This window comes from Meles meles, chromosome 3 (genome assembly GCF_922984935.1).
Source record: "Meles meles chromosome 3, mMelMel3.1 paternal haplotype, whole genome shotgun sequence".
NCBI lineage: Eukaryota > Metazoa > Chordata > Mammalia > Carnivora > Mustelidae > Meles > Meles meles.
The window spans coordinates 103,475,045-103,501,231 of NC_060068.1; the positions used below are offsets into that span (position 1 = coordinate 103,475,045).

Sequence of the window (26,187 nt, forward strand, 5' to 3'; positions counted from 1 at the left end):
TTCAATTTCTGACTGTACTTCAGCCATTTTGTCCAACTCACGGGCCTATTCACGTGCTCTGCAATCTGTTCTTGGAGCATCTCTACTTATTTTAAAATGAGGACTACGGTTTTAATTTATTACAGTAGATGCCTCCTCTGGTGGCCAGACTGTTGACTACTATCTAATTTTAGTTCTGATGGCTCTTCCAGTGGCTGTTTCCCCCCACAGTCTGTTTGTACTTGTGGAACAGAGATCATTCATCTTATCTGATGCTAACCACATAGGCACATTTTCATCATACTCTTGTGCTTTCTGGTTTATCTCCCACATCTAGGAATGTTCATTCTCATTTGAGAAGTCTGCCTTTCTCTGGGCCCTCTGCAAGGTTTCTCCCTGTAGTTTATCACACTGCCCTTTTAATATGGTTCTTCTTCTTCTTCTTCTTCTTTTTTTTTTTTTTAGGTAGGTTCCACACCCAACGTGGAGCCTGAATGCAGGGGGCCTGAACTCATGATCCTGATATCAAGACCTGAACTCAGATCAAGAGTCGGATGCTTGGGGCGCCTGGGTGGCTCAGTGGGTTAAAGCCTCTGCCTTCGGCTCTGGTCATGATCCCGGGGTCCTGGGATTGGGCCCTGCATCTGGGCTTTCTGCTTGGCGGGGAGCCTGCTTCCCCCCTCTCTGCCCACTTGTGATCTCTGTCTGTCAAATAAATAAATAAAATCTTAAAAAAAAAAAAAAAGAGACGCTTAACCAATGGAGCCCCTTTGTTCTTTAAGGTGCCCCTTAAATGTTCTTGATCACTCAGGAAACCAATGATATTTCTAGAAAATTTTGTAGCAAACCTTTAGTCTTGACACATTCATGCATTCACACTTTACAAGTATGAAAATCAAGGTGGACTTAGATCATAAGGTCAACTTATACCAATAAAAAGTAATAATGAGAGCTATTGCTTATGAAATGCTTCTTATGAGCCATGCACTCTGCTCAGCACCTGACACACACCATCTTACTCACTTCTAATAGTCCCATGAGGTATATACTATTGTGATGGCCATCTTTGAGGTGAGGTGAGGAGGCACAGAGCATTGAAGTAACTTGTCCAAGGTCTCCCAGGTAGCAACTGGCCGAGCTGGGGGTCTCTCTGGGTCGGTTTGATGATAGAGCTCATCTCCTGACCTCTAGGCTCCACTGTCTGAAAGATGAGCAAATGTTATTCTCGTTTGAGTTTGTAACGATATGATTCCATTGATCATACCCCTTACCTGGGTTACCATACACCTTCATGGGGAAAAAATAAATATGTATTCTTAGTATTCTAGAGACTGCTTCTGAGGCTATAGGCCAGGACTTCTCTGAATGCAGTGCTCTTGCTGTCTTGAATAGGAGACTGAGACTCAGGTCTACCACGAGCTCAGACCAGGAGGCCCAGCAAGGTCACAGCCAAACCCAGAAGAAGAGCATAGGGACCAAAGCCAGAGTGCAGTGGGTCCAGGACTGGAATGTGAAAGCAGATTTCATGTGAAGACAGGCTTCCAGGGGGACAACGGGGTGGGGGAGGTGAAGGGAAACAGGGCTCAAAGGAGGGGCTGTGCTTTTACCTTGCACTTTTGTTAAAGATTTCAGCATGTTGCAGGCTGATGGGGAGAAGTTAAGAGTTGAAAACACAGGAGAGCTCAGGGAGGGGTAAATGGGAATCAACAAGGATCCCAAAGGATCAGGACAGGAAGGTGTGTAGAGCCCATGTGGGGGAAATATATTTGCCAAGTTTAATGCCAAAATATGTTTGTTCCTCCTACATCATTCTGTCACCTCCCAATGTCACTGCCTGATAAATCACCACAGTCAAAATGCCCATCGTCAACTGACTTGGGAAGTTAAGTGTTTTGGATACACCTTCTCCCCATTGGGCACAACTTTTTATTCTTTCCAGTGAGGAAAATGTAAAATACATGATGCCAGAACGTGCATCTGGTGGCCGTTCCAAATGCAGGTGACCTGATTTGGTAGAGGGGACACTGAAGTCTGTTTCCACCTAAAATAGCTCTCACTGGCTTTCTTGGGTTCTTAAAATATCCCACTATTTGAATTATCTCCCGAGAGTCCTGTTGAAATACAAATATGTCAAAATGATCTTGAAAAAAGCACCTAATATTCATTGTAGCATTATTCACAAAAGCCAGAAGGTGGAGGCAACCCAGTGTCCATCAGTGGCTCCATGCATAAACAAAACATGGTTTATACATACAATGGAATAATAGTATTCAGCCATGAAAAGGAAGGAAATGTTGACAGGTCACAACATGGATGAAAGTTGAGGATATTATGCTAAGTGAAATCACGCAGTCACAAAAGGACCAATACCATATGTTCCACTCATATGAGGTAATACAACAGTCAAAATCATAGAGACAGAAATCAGAATGATGTTTGCCAGGGGCCAGGGGCCAGGGGGAGGGAGCAATGGGAAGCTGTTGTCTGAGGGCATGGAGTTTGTTTTGCAAAACAGAAAGAGCTCTGCTTTTCTGCCTGTTGCCTGCTCTCCTCCCTAGTGGAGCAGTGCTCAGGCTGGATCTCCGTCTCAAGGTTCCAGGCTCCTGTTAACCTAGAGCCATCCTCATCTGTCTCCACTCTCCACCTGCCATTGCGTTCGAGGACTGCAACCTCATCAACCATGACGGGAAATCCTCAGACATCAAGATCAAGGAGACCAAGGGTGGGCTCCCCACCCGAGGTGGAGGGGAAGATGGTCAGCAGGACAGAGGGTAACACTGATGAGGCAATGCTTCCACTAAAGACCCTGAGAGCAAAGGTACCCAAAGCAGTCACTGGCGTTGATACTGTCATGACCATCACTTGCAAGAAACCAGCTTCATGTTAAGCAAGCCTATAAGAAGTATATCACAGGCAACACGAATTCATCCAAAGGCAAACTTGAAGAACAGAGACCCAGGCTGCAGAACAAAGCAAGCCTATCCTCGTTAACGGCAAAAACCACCAGCTCTTTATTGAGGGAAACACAAATCCAGATGGCCTGGTTGCTCTGCTGGACTACTGTGCTACTGTGAGGACAGTGAGAGCCCCCAGTATGACTTTCTTTAAGGATGGTTTAGAAATGGGAAAATGAGAATAAGTTTGGCTATTACTTTAGATCTATCGCCTGCTGTTGTAACTGCTGCTGCTTTTCATGGCCACACCACCAGCACTTAGACAAATGGGTGATAGGCCTCTTGAGTTCTCCATTTAATCTGACCTCGGTTTATTTGCAGGAGAGGCATTGTTTTTAAGGAAAAAATAAAAAGGCATGTAAGTTGCTTGAAAATAAAATCATTTAAACCTTAAAAAAAAATGAAAAGAGCTCTGGAGATAGAGAGTGGTGATGGTTGCATGAGAACATGAAGGTACTTAATGCCAAGGAACTGCACACTTGGAAGTGGTTGAAAATAATAAATTTTACGTCATTTGCACCTTATCACAATTTTTAGTTTTTAATTTTTTACCTTTTTTTGGTCCTCCCCCCTCTTTTTTTTTTTTAGAGAGACAGAGAGCATGAGAGTGCAAGGGGAGAGGGCCAGAAGAAGAGGGGGAGAGAGAAAATCCCAAGCAGGGTCCATGCTCATCATCGAGCCCCATGCAGGACTCGATCTCACCACCCTGAGATCATGACTAGAGCCAAAATCAAGAGTCAGAAGCGCAATAAACTGAGCCACCCAGGTGCCCCCCCTTTTCTCTTTATTTAAAGTAGGCTACATGCCCAGAGTGGAGCCCAACACGGGGCCTGAACTCATGACCTAGAGATCAAGGCATGAGCTGAAATCAAGAGTAGGACACTTAACCGTCTGAGCTACCCAAGTGCCCCTATTTTTTCGTTTTTTAAAAAGATTTAATTTTTAATCTCTATATCCAATGTGGGGCTTGAACTCACAACCCAAAGATCAAAAGTCCCATGCTCCACCAACTGAGCCAGCCAAGCGCCCCATCACAATTTTTTAAAAAAACATTAAAAACCCAGATCATTTAAAAAAACATTAAAAACCCAGATCATTTAACAGGGGCCACTTGATCACTTGTTCTCATCCATTGTTAATTTGGCTCAGTTTTGCTTTTCAGAAGAAGACTATCAGTCACGAGCAGGACATCAAGGGGCTGAGACCTGGAAGAGCAGGGGACACAGCTGACAGTCATAGGAAGAGAGTTCACTGGGCTCTAGAATGTGCTTTGAGAAAGGCCCAATTTGGGGTTCCTGTCCTGAGCTGAGGGGATACCCCTGCAGGTCCTCAGTAGCAGGAGGAAAATGTGAAAACCCGACCCCTCGAGGAGCTGGTTTGTGAAGGACAGGATATCTGCCTCTGGGCGTTGTTGTTGTTTGCCCTTTTACTGAGGGCCTCCTGGCCAGAGACCTCCCTCTGGGAGAGTAATAATACTACAGTTATGATGATCAATTAGGCTCCCGTGAGTCAGTGACACTGGCTTGTCCAGAAAACCTTCTCCCAGATCCCCCATCTCACAAGCTGGTGTAAAGCCGGGGGTGGCAGGGCTGACACCTAGACTCAAATTCAAGACTGGGTGTGAGGAAGGTAGAGCCACACCCGACTGGCCAGAGGGAGTCTCTCAGTCTAGTGCTTTCCTTAATTCAGCCAGCACCTCCTCCACCTTCAGCCTCGGGAAAGAGAGGCATTTTGGTCACAGAAAGTAGCATTTTAAACCTCTCTCATTAATGAGGGAGACAGAATTGTTATACTAGTTGGGGAACACTCAAGAAGGAATACATTTCATTTCCATGCATCTCCAGCTTGAGTCCCAGGCTTAACAGATGCTATTTTTATCAAATACTTTCTATTCTGTGACATGCTTTACCAAGTTTCTATTATTAGACAAATCAGGAAAAGTCCACATTTGATTTCTCTTCCTTCTGGCTTCTCCCTCCTCATTTGCATGACGGGTGGTTGTTTGGGCGGGGGCACTGTCCTTTCAATAGAAGGTAAATGACAGGGAAATGGCAGCCATCTGAAAACCCAACTTGATGCCAAAGCATCCTGGAAACTGGCCCTCCTTCCTTTGCAAATGACATCACGTCCTGGCTTCACCCCATCCCAGATGGCACAGCTGATGGGACAGGGAAAAAAAAATACAGATTTTAGAGTATTTACAGCGTCATGTCTCCCTACCCCCACTTCCTGTGAAGGAGGGTTAGTCTTGGCAGCTAGGTTTTAGAGCCTCTCTTGTGTGGAATATAGGAAAATGCTGGAAGGGATTTTGAGTCACATGGTGCTGTGGGCGGGGATGGCTTGATGAGTCCACTGAAGAAAAGGCAAGGAATTACCTGGGAGGGAAAGCAGAATAGATCAGAAGGTAGGAGGAAGGATAAAAGAGCTAAGAGCCAGAGATGGCATGAACCTGGGGTGGGGGGGGCGTGGATTTAAGAGATAAGTTAAAGGGGATTGTAGTAGTTGGTAGGCTGTCATAAGAAGGATCTGAGAGAGAGATGGGAGGAGATTTTCCAGAAACATTGTTGGTGTTATGAATAGAACCCAACCTCCTGTTGGCATTAAAAAAAAAAAAAAGATTTTATTTATTTATTTGACATAGAGGCAGAGCACACATAGGGGGAGCATCAGGCAGAGGGAGAAGAGAAGCAGACTCCTCACTCGGCAGGGAGCCTGGGGTGGGGTGGGGCTCAATCCCAGAACCTGGGGATCATGACCTGAGCAAAAGGCAGACACATAACAGACTGAGCCACCCAGGCGCCCCTCCTATTGGCATTTTTAAGAGATTTCAGTAAAGATATAAAATGGTTTCAAAGCTTTTTTTTTTTTTTTTTTTTTTTTTTTTCGGTATGAGGGACTGGGGTTTATTCAAGGCAACCTGGACAACTGGAAGCTAAGGTTAATAGTGAAAGATGACCACCATTAACCTCCCTTCTCCCATCAACATGTACTATGGTTTAGGTATTTCAAAAGGGATTGGAACTGCAAATATGTCTTATTTGGTTTCCTGAGAGTTCAATTTTTTTTTAGCCACCATTGAAAATTGTGATTTCACATTTTAAAACACCTGAATTTTCTGCTTCTTTTTTTTTTTAAGATTATTTATTTATTTATTTGACAGAGATCACAAGTAGGCAGAGAGGCAGGCAGAGAAAGAGGAGGAAGCAGGCTCCCTGCCGAGCAGAGAGCCCGATATAGGGCTCAATCCCAGGACCCTGGGATCATGACCTGAGCCGAAGGCAGAGGCTTTAACCCACTGAGCCACCCAGGTGCCCCCTGAATTTCCTGCTTCTTAAAAAAAAAAAAAAAAAAAAAAAAAGGAAAAATCTGGCAACATAAGACTCCTGTTTCCATATGGCAAAAGAGGTTCATGCTCCCTGGTTAACCCAAGCGCCCAGCACTCATGTAAGGTGTGCAGATGCACATAAACCTGACTCGCTTCCTGTGTTTCTATTCCCTACCATCTGGTAACAGCAGACTATACCACTGGAGCCTGCTCTCCTGCTGAGCACAATGTCAGAGGTTGGACAAAATAAAAATAAAATCGATCTGAAGGGCATCAAAGAGTTTAAAAGATAATGAAGAGATGCTAAACCAAGATCTGGGGAGAGATGGGAATTTAGGGGGGGCAAGCCCAACAACTGAGGCATCTTTTCCCCTTGGGATATTTGCTGCTTCTGGAAGAGACAGCTAAGAAGCTGAGAGGCTAAGGAGCATGGAAGCAGTTTTGCATCCTAAGGGGACAAAAGTTGGAATCTAGGGCCCACCATAGGAGAGGGGGCCCTGAAATCCCCCATTTTAGGTGAGGGCCCTGACGGACTGCACCTTAAAACTGAAGAATAAGAAACAGACCACACTTTGCAGGGTCTCAGCTCAGCCACCAATGAGCTTCATTCTTCAAATTGGATTAAGGTGATCCTAGATTCCTAGTATTCCCAAGTGCCTAGCAGAAGCAAATGTAAATACTGGAGGAATAGTACACATTAAGGCGTCATGTTACTTGTACAGTTTTTCACACACAATTGCTGCACACATGAAAATAACCAGGCACATAAGGAACGAGACAGTATGAATGAGATCCAGGGGAAACAACTATAATAGAAACAATCTCAGAAAACTGTAGTTACTAGTGTTATCAGGCAGAGACTATGCAAAGGGGATAAAAGAGTAAAAATTCTGGCAGAGAACTAGAAACTTAAAAAAAAAGAGGATGACGATTTGTATGTAATCATTCTACAGCAATGTAGAATTGAAAAATATAATAACAAAAGTAAAGAGCTCAGTAGATGAGTTTAACAGCTGCCTAGACATGGTTAAAGGGAGAATTGATGAACTGGGCAGTAGGGTAGAAGGAAACATCAGAATGAAAAATGAAGACAAAAGAATGAAAAATGCTGTCAGGGAATAAGAGATACAGAAGATAAAGTGAAGACTGAAGTTCTAGAATAAGAGCAACAATAAGGCAGCAGCAATATTTGAAGAGAAAACTAGTTGAGAAATGGCCAAAATTGACTAAAAATATCAAGCCACAGATCCCAGAAGCCCTGGGAACCCCAACCATGATTAATAAAAAGAAATCCACACCTAAGTACATCACATTAAATAGATGAAAATCAAAGACAAAGAAAAAATAAAGGTAAAAGAGCTAACATTACTTGAAAAAAAAATAGACCAATAGCTTACTTCTTGGCAGAAACAACAGTAGCTAGAAATTAGTAGAATTTAAGTATCTTTAAATTGTTTAGGAAAAACCTAGAATTCCATACCCCATTAAAAGCAGCCTGTGATATTAAAAGTGAAATTAAAACATTTTCAGGATTCCTTACTAGCAGTAGATACTAAGGCAGTGTTCTTTAAGCAGAAGGAAGATGATTTTACATGACAGTTACAGATATAAGAAGAAATGAAGAACAATGCAAAGGCTAATTTGAAGAATCCAAATGAATTAGACTATATAAAATAACATAACAATGTCCACTGGGGATTTAAATTTTTAAAATATATGACAAGTATGTGTAAGTCAGAAGGAAGGGGTGAATGAAATTAAAATGGTCTGTGATCCTTGTATTACTGTGGAAGAAGATAAAAATTCCAATTAACATTAGACTTGATAAGTCAAAGATACATATTGTTATCTAGAATAACCTCTAAAACAGTAGTAAAATAAGTGTATCACTTCCAAGGTAATAGAGGAAAAATATAGAATATTCAACCACACCAAAAGCAAGAGAGGACAAAAAGAACATAGGACATGTGGGACAAATAAAAGCACTTAATAAGATGGTAGATTTAAATCTAAATATATCAGTAATTACATCAAATGTTAATGAACAAAATACTTCAGTTAAAAGTGAGAGTATTGGAGGAGTCAAGATGGCAGAGAAGTAGCAGACTGAGACTACATCAGGTAGCAGGAGATCAGCTAGATAGCTTATCTAAACATTGCAAACACCTACAAATCCAACGGGATATTGAAGAGAAGAAGAACAGCAATTCTAGAAACAGAAAATCAACCACTTTCTGAAAGGTAGGACTGGCGGAGAACTGACTCCAAAATGACAGGAAGATAGACCTCGGGGGGAGGGGCCGACTTTCGGCAAGCGGCAGAGCAATGGAGCACAAAATCAGTACTTTTAAAAGTCTGTTCCAGGGGCGCCTGGGTGGCTCAGTGGGTTAAAGCCTTTGCCTTCGGCTCAGGTCATGATCTCAGGGTCCTGGGATCAAGCCCCGCATTGGGCTCTCTGCTCCGCGGGGAGCCTGCTTCCTCCTCTCTGCCTGCCTCTCTGCCTAGTTGTGATTTCTCTCTGTCAAATAAATAAAATATTAAAAAAAAAAAAAGTCTGTTCCACTGAGGGACATTGCTCCAGAGGCTAAACAGGGTTAAAGCCCACGTGGGGTCAGCATGGCCCCAGGTCCCGGAGGGTCACAGAAGGATTGGGGGTGTCAGAGTGTCGCAGAGCTTGCAGGTATTAGAACAGGGAAGCCGGCTACAGAGACAGAGCCAAGGAGTGAGCTCTCAGTTCAGGGTTACCTTGAACCGGTGGCAGGCTGGGTGAGCTCAGAGCGCGTCCAGAGGCCGGGGATACGGGAGTGATTGGGTGCTGCTCTCTGGAGGCGCACTGAGGAGTGGGGCCCTGGGCTCTTGGCACCTCCAGGCCGGAGACTGGGAGGCCGCCATTTTCATTCCCGTCCTCTGGAACTCTACGGAAAGCATTCAGGGAACAAAAGCTCCTGAAAGCGAACCAGAGCAGATTACTTAGCCCGGCCCCTGGTAAGGGTGGTGCAGTCCTGCCTCGGGCAAAGACACTTGAGAGTCACTACAACAGGCCCCTCCCCCAGAAGATCAACAAAAAAATCCAGCCAGGACCAAGTTCACCTACCAAGGAGAGCAGGTTCAATACCAAGGACAGCAGTGGAATTCCAGAGGAGGAGAAAGCAAAGCACAGAACTCATGGCTTTCTCCCCATGATTTTTTAGTCTTGCGGTTAATTTAATTTTTTTTCAATTTTTTTTCTTCTTCTGCTAATTTTTTTTAACTTTTACCCTTTTCTTTTTTAACGTTTTTTAACTAGTTTATCTAATATATATATATATATATATATTATTTATTAGATAAATAAATAATATAAATAAATTATAAATATATATAAATATATATTTATTAGATAAACTAGTATATATATTATATATATATTAAAAAAGAAAACAAATAAAGAAAAAATATAAAATATATATATATTTCTTTTTTATATTTTTTCTTTATTTGTTTTCTTTTTTTAATTTTTTCTTTTTTTTCTGAACTTTTTTTATCCCCTTTCTCCCCCCAATGATTTGGGGTCTCTTCTGATTTGGTTAAAGTGCATTTTTCTGGGGTCTTTGCCACCCTTTTAGTATTTTACTTGCTCCTTCATATACTCTTATGTGGACAAAATGACAAGGTGGAAAAATTCACCACAAAAAAAAAAGAACAAGAGGCAGTACTGAAGGTTAGGGACCTAATCAATACAGACATTGATAATATGTCAGATCTAGAGTTCAGAATGATGATTCTCAAGGTTCTAGCCGGGCTTGAAAAAGGCATGGAAGATATTAGAGAAACCCTCTCTGGAGATATAAAAGCCCTTTCTGGAGGAATAAAAGAACTAAAATCTAACCAAGTTGAAATTTAAAAAGCTATTAATGAGGTGCAATCAAAAGTGGAGGCTCTCACTGCTAGGATAAATGAGGCAGAAGAAAGAATTAGTGATATAGAAGACCAAATGACAGAGAATAAAGAAGCTGAGCAAAAGAGAAACAAACAGCTACTGGACCAAGAGGGGAGAATTTGAGAGATAAGTGACACCATATATGAAACAACATTAGAATAATTGGGATTCCAGAAGAAGAAGAAAGAGAGAGGGGAGCAGAAGGTCTATTGGAGAGAATTTCCCTAATATGACAAAGGGAACAAGCATCAAAATCCAGGAGGTGCAGAGAACCCCCCCTCAAAATCAACAAGAATAGGTCCACACCCCGTCACCTAATAGTAAAATTGACAAGTCTTAGTGACAAAGAGAAAATCCTGAAAGCAGCCCAGGAAAAGAAGTCTGTAACATACAATGGGAAAAATATTGGATTGGCAGCAGACTTATCCACAGAGACCTGGCAGGTCAGAAAGAGCTGGCATGATATATTCAGAGCACTAAACGAGAAAAACATGCAGCCAAGAATACTCTATCCAGCTAGGCTATCATTGAAAATAGAAGGAGAGATAAAAAGCTTCCAGGACAAACAAAAACTGAAAGAATTTGCAAACACCAAACCGGCTCTACAGGAAATATTGAAAGGGATCCTCTAAGCAAAGAGAGAGCCCAAAGGTAGTAGATTAGAAAGGAACAGAGACAATATACAGTAACAGTCACCTTACAGGCAATACAATGGCACTAAATTCATATCTCTCAATAGTTACCCTGAATGTTAATGGGCTAAATGCCCTAATCAAAAGACAGAGGGTATCAGAATGGATAAACCAAAACCCATCAATATGTTGCCTACAAGAAACTCATTTTAGACCCAAAGACACCTCCAGATTTAAAGTGAGGGGGTGGAAAACAATTTACCATGCTAATGGGCATCAGAAGAAAGCTGGGGTGGTAATCCTTATATCAGATCAATTAGATTTTAAGCCAAAGACTATAATAAGAGATGAGAAAGGACACTACATCATACTTAAAGGGTCTGTCCAACAAGAAGATCTAACAATTTTAAATATCTATGCCCCTAACGTGGGAGCAGCCAACTATATAAACCAATTAATAACAAAAATCAAAGAAACACATCAAAAATTATACAATAATAGTAGGGGACTTTAACACTCCTCTCACTGAAATGGACAGATCATCCAAGCAAAAGATCAACAAGGAAATAAAGGCCTTAAATGACACACTGGACCAGATGGACATCACAGATATATTCAGAACGTTTCATCCCAAAGCAACAGAATACACATTCTTCTCTAGTGCACATGGAACCTTCTCCAGAATAGATCACATCCTGGGTCACAAATCAGGTCTCAACTGGTATCAAAAGATTGGGATCATTCCCTGCATATTTTCAGACCACAATGCTCTGAAATTAGAACTCAATCACAAGAGGAAATTTGGAAAGAACCCAAATACATGGAGACTAAACAGCATTCTTCTAAAGAATGAATGGGTCAACCAGGAAATTAAAGAAGAATTGAAAAAATTCATGGAAACAAATGATAATGAAAATACAATGGTTCAAAATCTGTGGGACACAGCAAAGGCAGTCCTGAGAGGAAAATATATAGCGGTACAAGCCTTTCTCAAGAAACAAGAAAGGTCTCAAGTACACAACCTAACCCTACACCTAAAGGAGCTGGAGAAAGAACAAGAAAGAAACCCTAAACCCAGCAGGAGAAGAGAAATCATAAAGATCAGAGCAGAAATCAATGAAATAGAAACCAAAAAAACAATAGAACAAATCAACGAAACTAGGAGCTGGTTCTTTGAAAGAATTAATAAGATTGATAAACCCCTGGCCAGACTTATGAAAAAGAAAAGAGAAAGGACCCAAATCAATAAGATCATGAATGAAAGAGGAGAGATCACAACTAACACCAAAGAAATACAGACAATTATAAGAACATACTATGCGCAACTCTACGCCAACAAATTTGACAATCTGGAAGAAATGGATGCATTCCCAGAGACATATAAACTACCACAACTGAACCAGGAAGAAATAGAAAACCTGAACAGACCCATAACCAGTAAGGAGATTGAAACAGTCATTAAAAATCTCCAAACAAACAAAAGCCCAGGGCCAGATGGCTTCCCAGGGGAATTCTACCAAACATTTAAAGAAGAACTCATTCCTATTCTCCTGAAACTATTCCAAAAAATAGAAATGGAAGGAAAACTTCCAAACTCATTTTATGAGGCCAGCATCACCTTGATCCCAAAACCAGACAAGGATCCCACCAAAAAAGAGAACTACAGACCAATATCCTTCATGAACACAGATGCAAGAATTCTCACCAAAATACTGGCTGATAGGATCCAACAGTACATTAAAAGGATTATTCACCATGACCAAGTGGGATTTATTCCAGGGCTGCAAGGTTGGTTCAACATCCGCAAATCAATCAATGTGATACAATACATTAATAAAAGAAAGAACAAAACCATATGATACTCTCAATAGATGCTAAAAAAGCATTTGACAAAGTGTAGCATCCCTTCCTGATCAAAACTCTTCAAAGTGTAGGGATAGAGGGCACATACCTCAATATTATCAAAGCCATCTATGAAAAACCCGCCACAAATATCATTCTCAATGGAGAAAAACTGAAAGCTTTTCCGCTAAGGTCAGGAACACGGCAGGGATGTCCATTATCACCACTGCTATTTAACATAGTACTAGAAGTCCTAGCCTCAGCAATCAGACAACAAAAGGAAATTAAAGGCATCCAAATTGGCAAAGAAGTCAAACTATCACTCTTTGCAGATGATATGATACTATATGTGGAAAACCCAAAAGACTTCACTCCAAAACTGCTAGAACTTGTACAGGAATTTAGTAAAGTGTCAGGATATAAAATCAATGCACAGAAATCAGTTGCTTTTCTCTACACCAACAACAAGACAGAAGAAAGAGAAATTAAGGAGTCAATCCCATTTACAATTGCACCCAAAACTATAAGGTACCTAGGAATAAACCTAACAAAAGAGGCTAAGAATCTATATGCAGAAAACTATAAAGTACTCATGAAAGAAATTGAGGAAGACACAAAGAAATGGAAAAATGTTCCATGCTCCTGGATTGGAAGAATAAATATTGTGAAAATGTCTATGCTACCTAAAGCAATCTACACATTTAATGCAAGCCCTATCAAAATACCATCCATTTTTTTCAAAGCAATGAAACAAATAATCCTAAAATTTATATGGAACTAGAAAAGACCTCGAATAGCTAAAGGAACATTGAAAAAGAAAGCCAAAGTTGGCGGCATCACAATTCCAGACTTCAATCTCTATTACAAAGCTGTCATCATCAAGACAGTTATGGTACTGGCACAAAAACAGACACATAGATCCATGGAATAGAATAGAGAGCCCAGAAATAGACCCTAATAGACTCTATGGTCAACTAATCTTTGACAAAGCAGGAAAGAATGTCCAATGGAAAAAAGACAGCCTCTTCAATAAATGGTGCTGGGAAAATTGGACAGCCACATGCAGGAAAATGAAATAGGACCACTTCCTTACACCACACACAAAAATAGACTCAAAATGGATGAAGGACCTCAATGTGAGAAAGGAATCCATCAAAATCCTTGAGGAGAATGCAGGCAGCAACCTCTTCGACCTCAGCGCAGCAACATCTTCCTAGGAACATCGCCAAAGGCAAGGGAAGCAAGGGCAAAAATGAACTATTGGGATTTCATCAAGATCAAAAGCTTTTGCACAGCAAAGGAAACAGTTAACAAAACCAAAAGACAACTGACAGAATGGGAGAAGATATTTGCAAATGACGTATCAGATAAAGGGCTAGTGTCCAAAATCTATAAGGAACTTAGCAAACTCAACACCCAAAGAACAAATAATCCAATCAAGAAATGGGCAAAGGACATGAACAGACATTTCTGCAAAGAAGACATCCAAATGGCCAACAGACACATGAAAAAGTGCTCCACATCACTCAGCATCAGGGAAATCAAATCAAAACCACAATGAGATACCACCTCACACCACACAGAATGGCTAAAATGACAGATGCTGGCGAGGATGCGGAGAAAGGAGAACCCTCCTACACTGTTGGTGGGAATGCAAGCTGTTGCAACCACTTTGGAAAACAGCATGGAGGTTCCTCAAAATGCTGAAAATAGAACTACCCTATGACCCAGCAATTGCACTACTGGGTATTTACCCTAAAGATACAAACATAGTGATCCAAAGGGGCACGTGCACCCGAATGTTTATAGCAGCAATATCTACAACAGCCAAACAATGGAAAGAACCTAGATGTCCACCAACAGATGAATGAATAAAGAATATGTGGTATATATATACACAATGGAATACTATGTAGCCATCAAAAGAAATGAAATCTTGCCATTTGCAACAACGTGAATGGGACTAGAGGGCATCGTGTTTAGTGAAATAAGTCAATCGGATAAAGACAACTATCATATGATCTCCCCGATATGAGGAAGTGGAGATGCAACATGGGGTGTTGGGGGGTAGGAGAAGAATAAATGAAACAAGATGGGATTGGGAGGGAGACAAACCATAAGTGACTCTTAATCTCACAAAACAAACTGAAGGTTGCTGGGGGGAGGGGGGGTTGGGAGAGGGGGAGAGGAGTTGTGGACACTGGGGAGGGTATGTGCTACGGTGAGTGTTGTGAAGTGTGTAAACCTGGTGATTCACAGACCTGTACCCCTAGGGATACAAATACATTATATGTTTATAAAAAAATTTTAAAAAATTTTTAAAAAGTGTGAAAGAGTATTGAACTGGATAAAAAAATCTACATACTATAAGAAACACTATAATTTTTTAAATGTTGAAAGGGTGAAAAATACATAAATATTAACCAAAACTGAACTAAATTAAACTAAACTAAATTAAGATTAATAGATATGTTAATATCAACTTATATTTTAAGGTAAAAATCATTACTATAGCTAAAAAAGACACATCATAATAAAAAATTCAATTCACAAGGAGGACAGTTTTTATAAAACTTGAACACATTTTATAGCTTTAAAAATATGAAGCCAAGGAGCCCCTGGGTGGCTCAGTCAGTTAAGCATCTGACTCTTGATTTTGGTGCAGGTCATGACCTCAGGGTCATCAGATGGAGCCCTGCGTTCAGCTCTGTGCCCAGCAGAGAGTCTACTTGAGATTCTCTCTCCCTCTCACTCTACCCCTCCCCCCTGCTTGCGCTCTCTCTTTCTCTAATACATAATTTTTTTTTTAATAAACGTGAAGCTAAGTTTGATAAAACCACAGGATGAAGTGAGCAGATAAAAGGGTAAGGATACAGATTATTTGAATATGATTAGCAAATGACTTAATGGATATATACAGAATGACGCACCCAACAATTACAGAATTCGGGTTCCTCAAAAATGTATAATTCTCAACCTTCCAAGAAAAAAATAGGATTGAAATTCTCCATTTCATTTTATGTTAGGTGTGGCCATAGGACTAATTTTGGCCAATGAAATATGAGCAGAGGTAGCTTCTAGATGCTAGTGTATTACTAAACATATCTTCTTTTCCCTTCCTGAAAGTGATGGTCTGGAGTTTCTTGACCTCCTTGAGCGCTGGGTCCTTGGTTAAGGATGATATGGAGCAGAGCTCCCCAGACAACCTGGAAAGAGACAGGTTGATGTTCATGAATGAGAAATAAACCTTTTTTTATTTTAAGTCATTGGCATTTGGGATTAATTATAATGACAGTATAACCTAGTCTATCCTGTCTAATACAGGTATAAAAAGAGGAGGACTGTTTTTCAGGCACAGAAGTAAGCCTATCTTGATGGATAGGATTGTATGATGGAGTCCCAGGAATCCACTATGCCTGAAGCTCCAGGGAGATGGGTTGGGGACAAGGCTGGTAAGGGAGAGCAGCTCCCAAGAAGAGCCCTAAGTAGACTGGCTGGAGGCAAGTTTGGAAGGGCTTTGGATTTAACAGTAAGGAAGGGATACTGTCCTGGAAGTTGAAGGATTTCCAGAAGTTGGTGACTGGCTGAATATTGCTAGTAATGAACATGATGAGCCAGAGGGAATCTAATTGATGTGAAAGGGGGAAATCAGGTAGAGGGCTATTCTCGGTGAACATGTTCCAGGGTTATTTTTCCACTTCTTAGAGGTAGCCGTTATTAGCATTTGCTGACAATTTCTCCAGTCCTTGCACACACACGCAAACACACACATAAACCAATTTAAAAAAAAATCACATCAATCATACTCTACCTGCTATTCCAAATTTTTTTTTTCTCCTCATGGTTATTTTGTGTCATCTTGTTTCTTTCCTTTTGATAGGACGCTACAGTATGGCTGTGCCAGAATTCTGTAACCATTCCCCCGCTGACAGATACTTAGGTTGTTTCCACTGTTAAAAAAAATGTCTCAGTGACCACCTTCCTAATAATAGCCATCCCTTGCTCTGTCTCTTCTTTCTACACACAGGAAGAACAATTTTGCCACTATTTGAATGGTGACACTCTCAGGCTGGGTCACAGGAACACAACCAGGCTGGCCATTTGAGGTGACAATTTTGGTTAAGGGGTACCTGACATGCCTCAAATATACCCAGAATAGAGTCTCAAGCATAGCGAGCCCTCAAGTATTTGTTGAATGAATGAACAAACGAATCCACATCCACTGCAGACAAGTTTCTGGACTGGTTTGTCCCAATCCCACCTATAACAGAGTTTCTCAACCCCGGCACTAGCGACTTGGAGGGCTGCCTACTTTGTTGATGGGGCTGTCGTGTATATTGTAGAATGTTTAGCAGCACCCCTGGTCTCTACTCTCTAGATGTCACTAGCTCCACCCCGGCTGCAGCAACCAACTCTGTCTACAGAAATCGCTAAATGTCTGCTGGGAAAGAAATCCCTCCCAGTTGAGAACCACTGCTTTATAACATGGGCTGTACTTGTGTAAATGCAAAGGTCCTTCCTCAAAACAACCTACTCTATAAAGGTCGATCCTCCTTCTCCCAATCCTACCATACTTACCAGGGCCCTTCCTCCTGGGTTCTCAGAGTCCTTTCATAGAGAGTCTACATTGTGTTCTCTCTCTCTCTCTCTTAAGATTTTATTTACTTGACAGAGAGAGACACAGCAAGAGAGGGAACACAAGCAGGGGGAGAGAAAGAGAGAGCAGGCTTCCCACTGAGCAGGGAGCCGGATGAGGGGCTCGATCCCAGGACCCTGGGATCATGACCTGAGCTGAAGGCAGATGCTTAATGACTGAGCCACCCAGGTGCCCAAGTCTACATTGTTCTTGGTTCAGATGTCATTTCCTTAGGTCCACCTTCCCTGATACCTCCTTCATGAAATGGGTCGATCCTCCTTATTTTTTGTCAGTTTCTATTCTACATTTTCTAATCACCAAATGCCCCTCCTTAGTAGTTCTTACAAAGTTGAATTTTAGAGTTAGTTGAGTAATTTTTAAATTAAACTGTTTAGAGGTAGCTCCTTAGAGGTAGCCATGTTTAAGAATCTAGCATGTTAACATGTGAGTTTTTGCTCATAATTTTTCCATCTAGTGCCGGAAACAAAGCCTGACATACAATAGGTGCTCAATTCTGTTGGATGGACAGAAAACATCCAGTCAGCCATGGCCAGCTCAGGGTACAACAATCTTTGACCAGTCGTGTTCCTGCGCCTTCTGAAAAAGTTCTGAGAAATGATGTTACCTATACCTACATTTTATTTTTTTAAGAGAATCTTTTTTTCTTTTTAAGATTTTATTTATTTATTTGACAGACAGAGATCACAAGAAGGCAGAGAGGCAGGTGGCGGGGGGAGGGGAGGCTCCCTGCTGAGCAGAGAGCCTGATGCAGGGCTCATCCCAGGACCCTGGGATCATGACCTGAGCTGAAGGCAGAGGCTTTAACCCACTGAGCCACCCAGGCATCCCTATACCTACATTTTAAAGCTGATACGTTACATGTTCATCATTAGGTTCATTTGGCTTCAAGATAATAACTTTCAGCATAATGCAAATATTGGAAATGAAAAATTAAGCTGTGACATCATTCTTTAAAGATATGTCTTAATCTGTTATTTCTAATATTCCCTATGATTTGCCTTCAGAGTGCTTTCCTTCAAAATCAAGGAAGAAACAAGTTTTGTTACATGCCAAAAATGCCTTGATTAATCATGAAAGCAAGCTGAACTAAATTAGTAAAGGAAGTTTCCAGCTTGGGGAACCTGGACCTGGAGATTCTTCTATTTGGAGCAACAGTCCCTTAATAAGATTTGTGGAGTGAGGGGTATGCTTTCCAGCAAGGGAAGGATTATTACCAACACAGACACTTTCTCAGGCAAATCAGTTTTAGGAAAGAGTGCCTGGAGAAACTGAGGATCTGGAAGCCAATTCTCTAAAAACAATCCTTGGTGCCCCCTTGTGAAGTTTTCACTACCATCCTGGGAGTAATGCAGCGTAGTGGCCGGCCGGGGGCAGTGTTGGACAAGCTGATGGGCTCCATCTCTGGCACTCCCCGTGCAGGGGAGCTGAGAGAAAAGGCCGGTTCCATCTGGATGCAGTCGGGAGCCGCTGCAGGGGCGGCCCAGCCCAGTCCTCTCTGGTGTGCACACGTTCACACCGTGAATTTTGTATAGGAGACCGGCTCCCAGGAGAATGGTGGCTAGAGACTCTCCATCCTGTATCCAGAATCAGGGCCGGGGACTTGTAAACAGAGGAAGACCTCTTGCTCTGCTTCAAGAACTGGGCTTCGGAAAGAAATGGAGGAGTGAAGTCATGGGTCTGAATCAACTGTGAAGATTTTTTTATTTTCCTCTTAGGAAATGGAAAACAATACTGAAATCTCAGTAATTTATAGCTCAGCAGACAGTAAGCAAAGTGGCCAGAAACTCCTGCTCTGGAATCAGACAGAGGGCCCAGCTCTCTCCTTGGCAAGCCCACTCTCCTAGCCTCTGCTTCTCAGGCTGTCCCATCGGAACCACAGTCCCTTCCACAGAGCTTCGCCATGAGGAGAAATGAGCCAGCGCAGGGAGGGCTCAGCATATGAATGGCATGTAACAGGAGCTTAATAAGTAACACTGACGATGGTGAAGAGGGTGATACAGCATTTGTCAGGCATGAGTGTTCCAAAACTTTCCATTCATGTCCGAAGAGGAAAAATCGGAGGTGAAAAACCAAGCCACTAAAAGGCTTCAAGATTCATAAGCCTCGGGATTAGAAGCAGAAACAGCTGGATTGGGAGAACCGGGAATCAGGGCTTCAATGTTACGGGCTCGCTTTGTTCCTGCACCTCGCCCCTGACTGCCTCCCAGGTCTGAAGTTTCCACCCGGGGACTGATCAGAGGGTCTCTATGTCTAACATAGTGTGTATGTGCGGGCCATTTCTTCGCTGACTGTATGACCAGTCCACCAGCCTCAGACAGAAAAGTAATGGCATTGCTCATTATTTGCATCCTCTGTGAAAACTCAAAGGGTGCGGGTAAACTAGTTGACCTAAAGTTTGTAAGTGGGACTAATTGCTGGGATGTATGCAAAGTCAGGTCCAGAGCAAGACCCCCAGAGTTCTGCCTTATACAGGGAAAGGTGACAGGGACTAGTTCAGAGGGAGGCATGGAGACAAGTTGGGTAAGATATGGGTCCTTTCACCTGGCAGCTTTCCAGCCCCCAAATAGCTTTTGTGTCCAGTCCAAAAATAAGATCACATGAGAGGGGAGAAATAAATACGCAAGTGCTCGTCCTTGGGCTTTCTGCGGGTACACCAGCATCTGCCTCACTGGTGGGGGCCTGGAGAGCGTGGCCTCCCAGCCCACCAGGCTGCCTCCCTCTTCGAGCTCTCCCAGGCTGGGAAAACAACCTGTATCAGGGTGGGTGTGGTGTGTGCTTTGCACTCAGCCCTTTTCTTAGGACGCCCTGGAGCTCCATTCACAGCAGAGAGGGAGCAGGAAAGAGACACAAGACGAACCCACAGCCTCAACTTCAGCGGAATGAGGGCATGGCCTCCTTTCGGTGAAGGACACTCCCTTCTGATGGAGAATGGGAACTCCCTTCCTCCCGCAGCCGCCTGCCTGCAGCGCTCCTTCTAGCTCCATGACACTGTAGGCTGCTGCAGCTGCGTCACCCTGGAAAGAAAGTGCCTCAGAGCCCAAGCAAAGAGGTGAGTGCATCCCCTTCTCCGAGGGGCTCCTTACTGCAGATGTTCTGCTTGGCTTCCTGCTCCTGTCCAGCATGAATGCTCTCCCCTGCCCTGCTTTTGCCCCTTCTCCTCCCTGACCTGGGACCCCGGGACGCTGGAGTCTCCATGATGGATGCGAGCTTCAAATACCTGTACCCTCTTCTCTCATTTAAGGCCAATTTGCTTCCGGAAAGAACTGGCTAGATCTAGTTCTTAGCGGGGGAAGCAGGAAATAATTCCCACCAAGCGAATTATCTCTGCTGAGATCCAAGAAGATTTTTTCCAAGAAATCATTAGACAAATCCCATTATAGTAGAGTTAATGCTTAGTTTTAAAAAGCCCTTCATGAAACAGGAAATAAAAGGACAGCAGCTCATTCCTTATTATTGGGCAAAAGGGAAAAAACACATAGGGGATGTGCAGAGCTTCCTCCCTCCTCACCCCTTCACACCTCGTCCTGACGGCTTAAACCCTGCGAAACACACTTAACAGATCTAAGAACTCATTTCTTTGGTTGAGAACAAGAGGAATAAAATGGAGGGTTTGGGGAGAATTACTCTGTAGGCAGAGTCATAGGACGAAGACGACAAAGTTCGGAGAGTCTTGTTTCCCTTCCCAAGCACATGACAGGTAGCTGTGCCCCTTGGGGGATGTGTACAGATGTCATTATCACTTGCACACGCCCAACACTAACACTGTTACAGAACCCCTCCTTGACTATAGACCACAGATATCTATGCTAATGTAGGTGAGAGCAAGATAACCACTCCAATGAATCAGGATGCTTTTAGTGACAGTAGACTGGAAGCCAGTTTGAAGAGACTTGGGCCAAAACAAGGAATTCGCTTCCTCAAGTAAGTGAAAAGGCTTTGGTGTGGCCAGATCCAGGTGCCCAGATGATGGCATCCTGCCTCCGTCGCTCTCCACTTCGTGGCTCTGCAGCCCTGGGTCATTCCATCCCAGGAAGACTCCCTGATGGCAGTGGTGACATGGCCACCAGCAGCTCCAGGCTGACACCCTCCTGGCACAGCCATCTTGGAACAAAAGGCACTGCCCATTCCCGAGAGTCTAGAGTCTGAACCAATGTGGGCACCGTGCCCATCCCCACCAGGGGGTGTAGTCATCCCCGCCCAAAACCACACGGACTGAAAGCAATGAAGGGCTGGGTCCCCAGAGATAACCAGGGTGCTAGTCCTAGGAGAGGGGGCTGGACACAGAACAGCCACAGTCAACGCTGACCACTCTAGGTTGCTCTTTTTGTGATGGTCTGGATTAAGAGGTCAAGCTCCCCCAGGATAACTCCTCCTCCTCTCTCTTATAGTCTACAAAAATTAGTGACAGCAAGTCTCATAATAAGGATAATTATTAGAAGTGACTAAAAGACCCCATGGCATTTCATTCCTAGAGACCCCCACACCACAGAAAAGCAATTAGAAGGCTTGTTTCTGGCTCAGTCCCTGGACAATTCACCACACCGAGACCCACTCAGGCCCCCAACCCACCTGTGTGCACATGGGTCTCCCCTTCCCCCTCACCCACCCCTGCTCACTTGTGTCTCTCTCTGCTCTGCTGATGTGAACCCATCTTCCCTTTCAAGGGCCAGCCACAGGGGTGTCTCCCGTCTGAGGCCTTCCTGGGCCTGTCCAGCCTTTCTGCCATCTCCTACCCTGAATCTGGACAGCAATGACAGTCACTAGTACAGTTTACTGTATCTTACTTTCTCTCCTGGCTTGACTTTTACATTCCTGGGGTGAATCAGATTTCATCTCTAGCTCTCTCTCTGGTAATTTGATACCTAGCCGGTGCCCAGTTAAGTGACCAATAGAAATCCAGCCTCCCTGAATACCGGAGAGGCTGGATGGATTACTTGAAGTCCTACATTTTTATTTTAAAAGTAATATGATAACTATAGCAGACACAGATGGAGTTTGAACAGTGTCTGCCTCATGGGCAACATCTCAGGCAACTCTCCCCATGACCCTATGAGACAAGTATTGCCATTATCCCCATTTGACATATGGGGAAACCGAGTCTCAGAGAACTAAGCCACTTGTCCCATATCATCCAGCTAGTAAGCGGTGACATGGGAGTTGGAACCCAGGCATGCCTGCCATCTCATTTCCTACTAAACTTGTCCCTGACATGCTTATCAGGGGAGCTTCCGGCTCCCTGATTTTAAAGACTGAGGAACACTGGTGCCTGGCCAAAGGGCATGAGTCAGCTTTGATATTCTGGACCCATCTCTGCCAACAGGGCTCCCAGTGTCGGGTGGTCCTTATTAGACTGTACCCAAGGCTGAAGAGACATTCAGCTACACCAAAGCCAAAAAGAAAGTCAGGGGCAGATGGATTTCCCAAAACGAGATATCTCTGGGGCTTTGTAGAGAGTGAGGTACTTTTTCTATTAAATGAAGGTAGAATAGTCTTCCAGGAAATGTTAGCTGGCAAGTGAGCTTTAGAGTTTAAGCTTGCCCTTCTGGCTGCCCATCATTACGCAGATGACCCTGACATTTCTACCTTCAGAGGGTAGTTTGCGGGATTTGGAAAGCAACCACATTCTGATCTCGAAGAAAACCAAAATCTTGAGAAAATGTGAGTATTTTTTGTAATGTCTGTGCCTGGAGCATCTGGTCACTGGCCTCTTGTCTGATGGTGTCACCTGTGGGCCCTGTGAGGCCCTTGCTTTGAGGGTATGTGGTTTCCTTGATGAACCCTGACCTATTCATATGGGTTAGCATCTTCTCAAGAGCAGAGCCGCCTTGACTCTTGTCATCAGTCCTCACCAGGTCCCGTGGGAGGATTCTCACAGCAGAGGCACAAGAAGACTGAGTCAGGCCCCAGATAACACAGAGGCCAAGAAGGGCCCAGGCTGGGCCTAGCAGAGCTCTGGGGTCTCAGCGACCAAGTCTGCTCACTTCTCAAGTTTGTTGTAGAACAGTTAAGAATCACATAGGCTAAGGGGCGCCTGGGTGGCTCAGTGGATTAAGCCTCTGCCTTCGGCTTGGGTCATGATCTCAGGGTCCTGGGATCGAGCCGAGCCTGCTTCCCCCTCTCTGCCTACTTGTGATTCCTCTCTCTCCCTCTGTCAAATTTAAAAAAAAAAAAAAAAATCACATAGGCTAAGTAAAATTCTCTGGCTGAGTCTTTAAGAGAAAAACCACAGTTAGACCCAACAGAAATGAAACCATAGGTTCGCACAAAAACTACACAGATCTGTACATGAAGGCTGATAGCAGCATTATTTGTCAAAGCCCAAACAGGGAAACAAGCCCCATGGCTACGAGCTGCGGAACTGATCCTCACAAGGTGGCCTCTCCCGACAATGAAATACGACTCAGCAAGAACTAGGCATGAACTTCCAAGGCACGCACACTGTAACACTAATGAACCTCAAAGACATTGTGCTTTTGAAGGGAAAAAAGCCCACACCCTATGACTCCATTTCTGTGAAACGGCCAGAACAGGCAATTCTGTGGAGACAGAAAGCAGACAAGTGGTTGCCTATGCCTGGCAGGAGGGGGATGGGGAGTGATTGGTACTGGGCATGGGGTTGCTTTTACCGGATGACAAAAATGTTCTAAAATTAGTGGTGATGGTCGCACAAGCATGTGAATACACTGAAACCATTTGACTGTTTACTTTAAATGGATGAACTGTACAGCATCTGAATTTATCTCAGACTTGTTTCAAAACCGAAATCATGGCTAATGAAATAATGAACCCAGTGACAGGGCTTCACTGCAGGATGTGGGCTCACCCACGGGCTCTGATAAGCTCAGGTCATCTCCTGCAGAGCTCGGCCACAGGCCACCCCGACAATCCGAGGAGTAGGAACGTACGAGGAAAAGATGGTATCCCTCAATTTCTCCACAGAGACTCCAGGAGGAGGAGTTCTGACCCCCGCCCTTTCCCGTGTAGATTATTTACAATTTTATGCAATCGATCTCACTATTCTCTTTTCACTTCGGGGTTTCAAGTTAGGCTTCAAAAAGCATTCTCTGTTCTAAGATTACACATCTTACAGAACTTAACTAATGTTTTCCTCTAAGGTTTGTCTTCTTTCACTTAAATACTCACCTGAGGATCCAGGTTGTTTTTGTTTGTTTTGCCAAATAGCCAGTTATTAAATCAGGAGTTTTAAATTTGGAGTTACAGTGAACTTGGGGTACCTTGTAATTTCCAGGAATTAAATATAAAAAAATGTGAGTAGATATGTGTGTGTGTATGTATGTGTGTTCATTTTGGGGGGGCGGGGAGTTATAGATCTTGTCACATTCTCAGGGATTTTGTGACTCACAGAAAAACAACTGAACTCTCTACATTTCATAGCCTGGGTCCAGGTAGACAGTGCATGTACGTTCCAGTGCACCAGGCCAAATCCAAGGCAAGAGGACAATTATTAAACAATTACAGGGGAAGACTGAGCGATTACTTCTGCGGAAAGTTCTCCATCACATGTCTAGGGAGCGTTGCGCCACCTTTTGGTTTGACAGCAAACTGAGGCAGAGAACAAGAGTTGACTCTCACTGGCTCTCCCTGGGCCTGGAAGACTTTACATTTTATTCATCTGCTGACAAATCGGTGGAGCTAAATCATTTTAGCTGACAAAACTTGGGGCCCTCTTGTCACAAAGAATTTGAGGAGACTTACGGCCCTCAGTATAAATAAATGATAAAGGGGAAATGCAACTGCCATGACAGAGAAGGTGGCAGACCCTTGTGTGTGTGTATATTCATGTACTCAATACGTATGTGACACCCCTGTGTGCCAGGCATGGTCTAGACTGGGGTTGTCAAAGTGTGGTTCCCCAGACCAAAAGTTTCACCATCACCTGGGTACTTGTTAGACATGCAAATTTCCAGGCCCACCCAGACCTGCTGAATCAGAAGCTTCGTCGGGCACAGCAGTCTGTCTGAGCAAGCCCTCCCAGTGATTCTGATGCACATCTACATTTCAGAACCTCTGGTCTAGAGACATGTAGTTTGTAATGGTTAAAGGATAGATGAAACCCCTGCTTTCTTCATGGAGTTGACATTCCAGTGTGTGTGGTAGGGGAGAGAGGAAGCAAACAAGTAAACAAATAACTGAACATGATAATGTTTCAATGGTAGTAAGGTCTATGAAGGTAAAGAAAGTAAGGGGATATGAAGGACAGTGATGGGAGCTGATTTAGAGCCAGTGGCCAGGGAAGAGGCAATCTGAAATGAGATAAGAATAATAAGCAAGAGCTGGCCATACAAAGAGGGGCAGAAAATAAATGTGTACATATTAAGTAGAGGGAATAGCAGATGCAAAGGTTCTGAGGTAGGACTACATTTGGCCTAGATGAATAGTACGACTGGAACACAGGGAGCAAGGAGTTCATAGCAGGGAACCTAGGGAAGCAAGTGGTGGTAGCAAGCTTAGCTTTTGTTCGTAGAACAAGTCAAAGGCAATGCACAGTTTGGAACAAACAGGGACATGATCTGATTTACCTTTCAGCAGGATTCCTCGGGAATGAAATATAGAGGGTTAGGGTTCTAGAAGCAGGAAAATCAGCTAGGAGCATATTCTAATAACCCAGGAATACTGGTGCTTGGATGGACTAGACCAATGCAAAGATCTGTTATTAGGGGGAAAACAAACAACAATGCAGGACACTGTTGTTTTTGTGCACATACACATTCAGATGGATGAAGTCAGTTTCCCCCAAATGTTCCAAAAAATAAAAATAAGAAAGTTAATGATGGTTATCTCTGGGGAGAGATTAATGAGGGTCATTTTACAGCCTTCCATGTGTCATGCATTTTTGTCACATGTGTGAAGCATTACTT

At 43.2% G+C, this 26,187-nt stretch overlaps 1 protein-coding gene and 1 long non-coding RNA gene across 3 annotated transcripts in view; one reads left to right on the forward strand and one right to left on the reverse strand.

Annotated features, from left to right (window-relative positions):
* Positions 1-1,044: 1,044 nt before the first annotated feature.
* LOC123938953 overlaps positions 1,045-26,187 on the reverse strand; it is a 31,283-nt gene continuing 6,140 nt past the window's right edge. Inside the window, exon 3 of the long non-coding RNA XR_006817792.1 lies at positions 1,045-1,180. This is a non-coding gene — a long non-coding RNA (uncharacterized LOC123938953). The remainder of the gene's footprint in view (positions 1,181-26,187) is intronic.
* FGF1 (fibroblast growth factor 1) overlaps positions 19,968-26,187 on the forward strand; it is a 99,790-nt gene continuing 93,570 nt past the window's right edge. Inside the window, exon 1 of one of the 2 annotated variants that reach the window (XM_046000767.1) lies at positions 19,968-20,357. The gene's annotated coding sequence lies outside the window, so the exon portion shown is untranslated. The remainder of the gene's footprint in view (positions 20,358-26,187) is intronic. The other variant, XM_046000765.1, reaches the window with a different exon arrangement.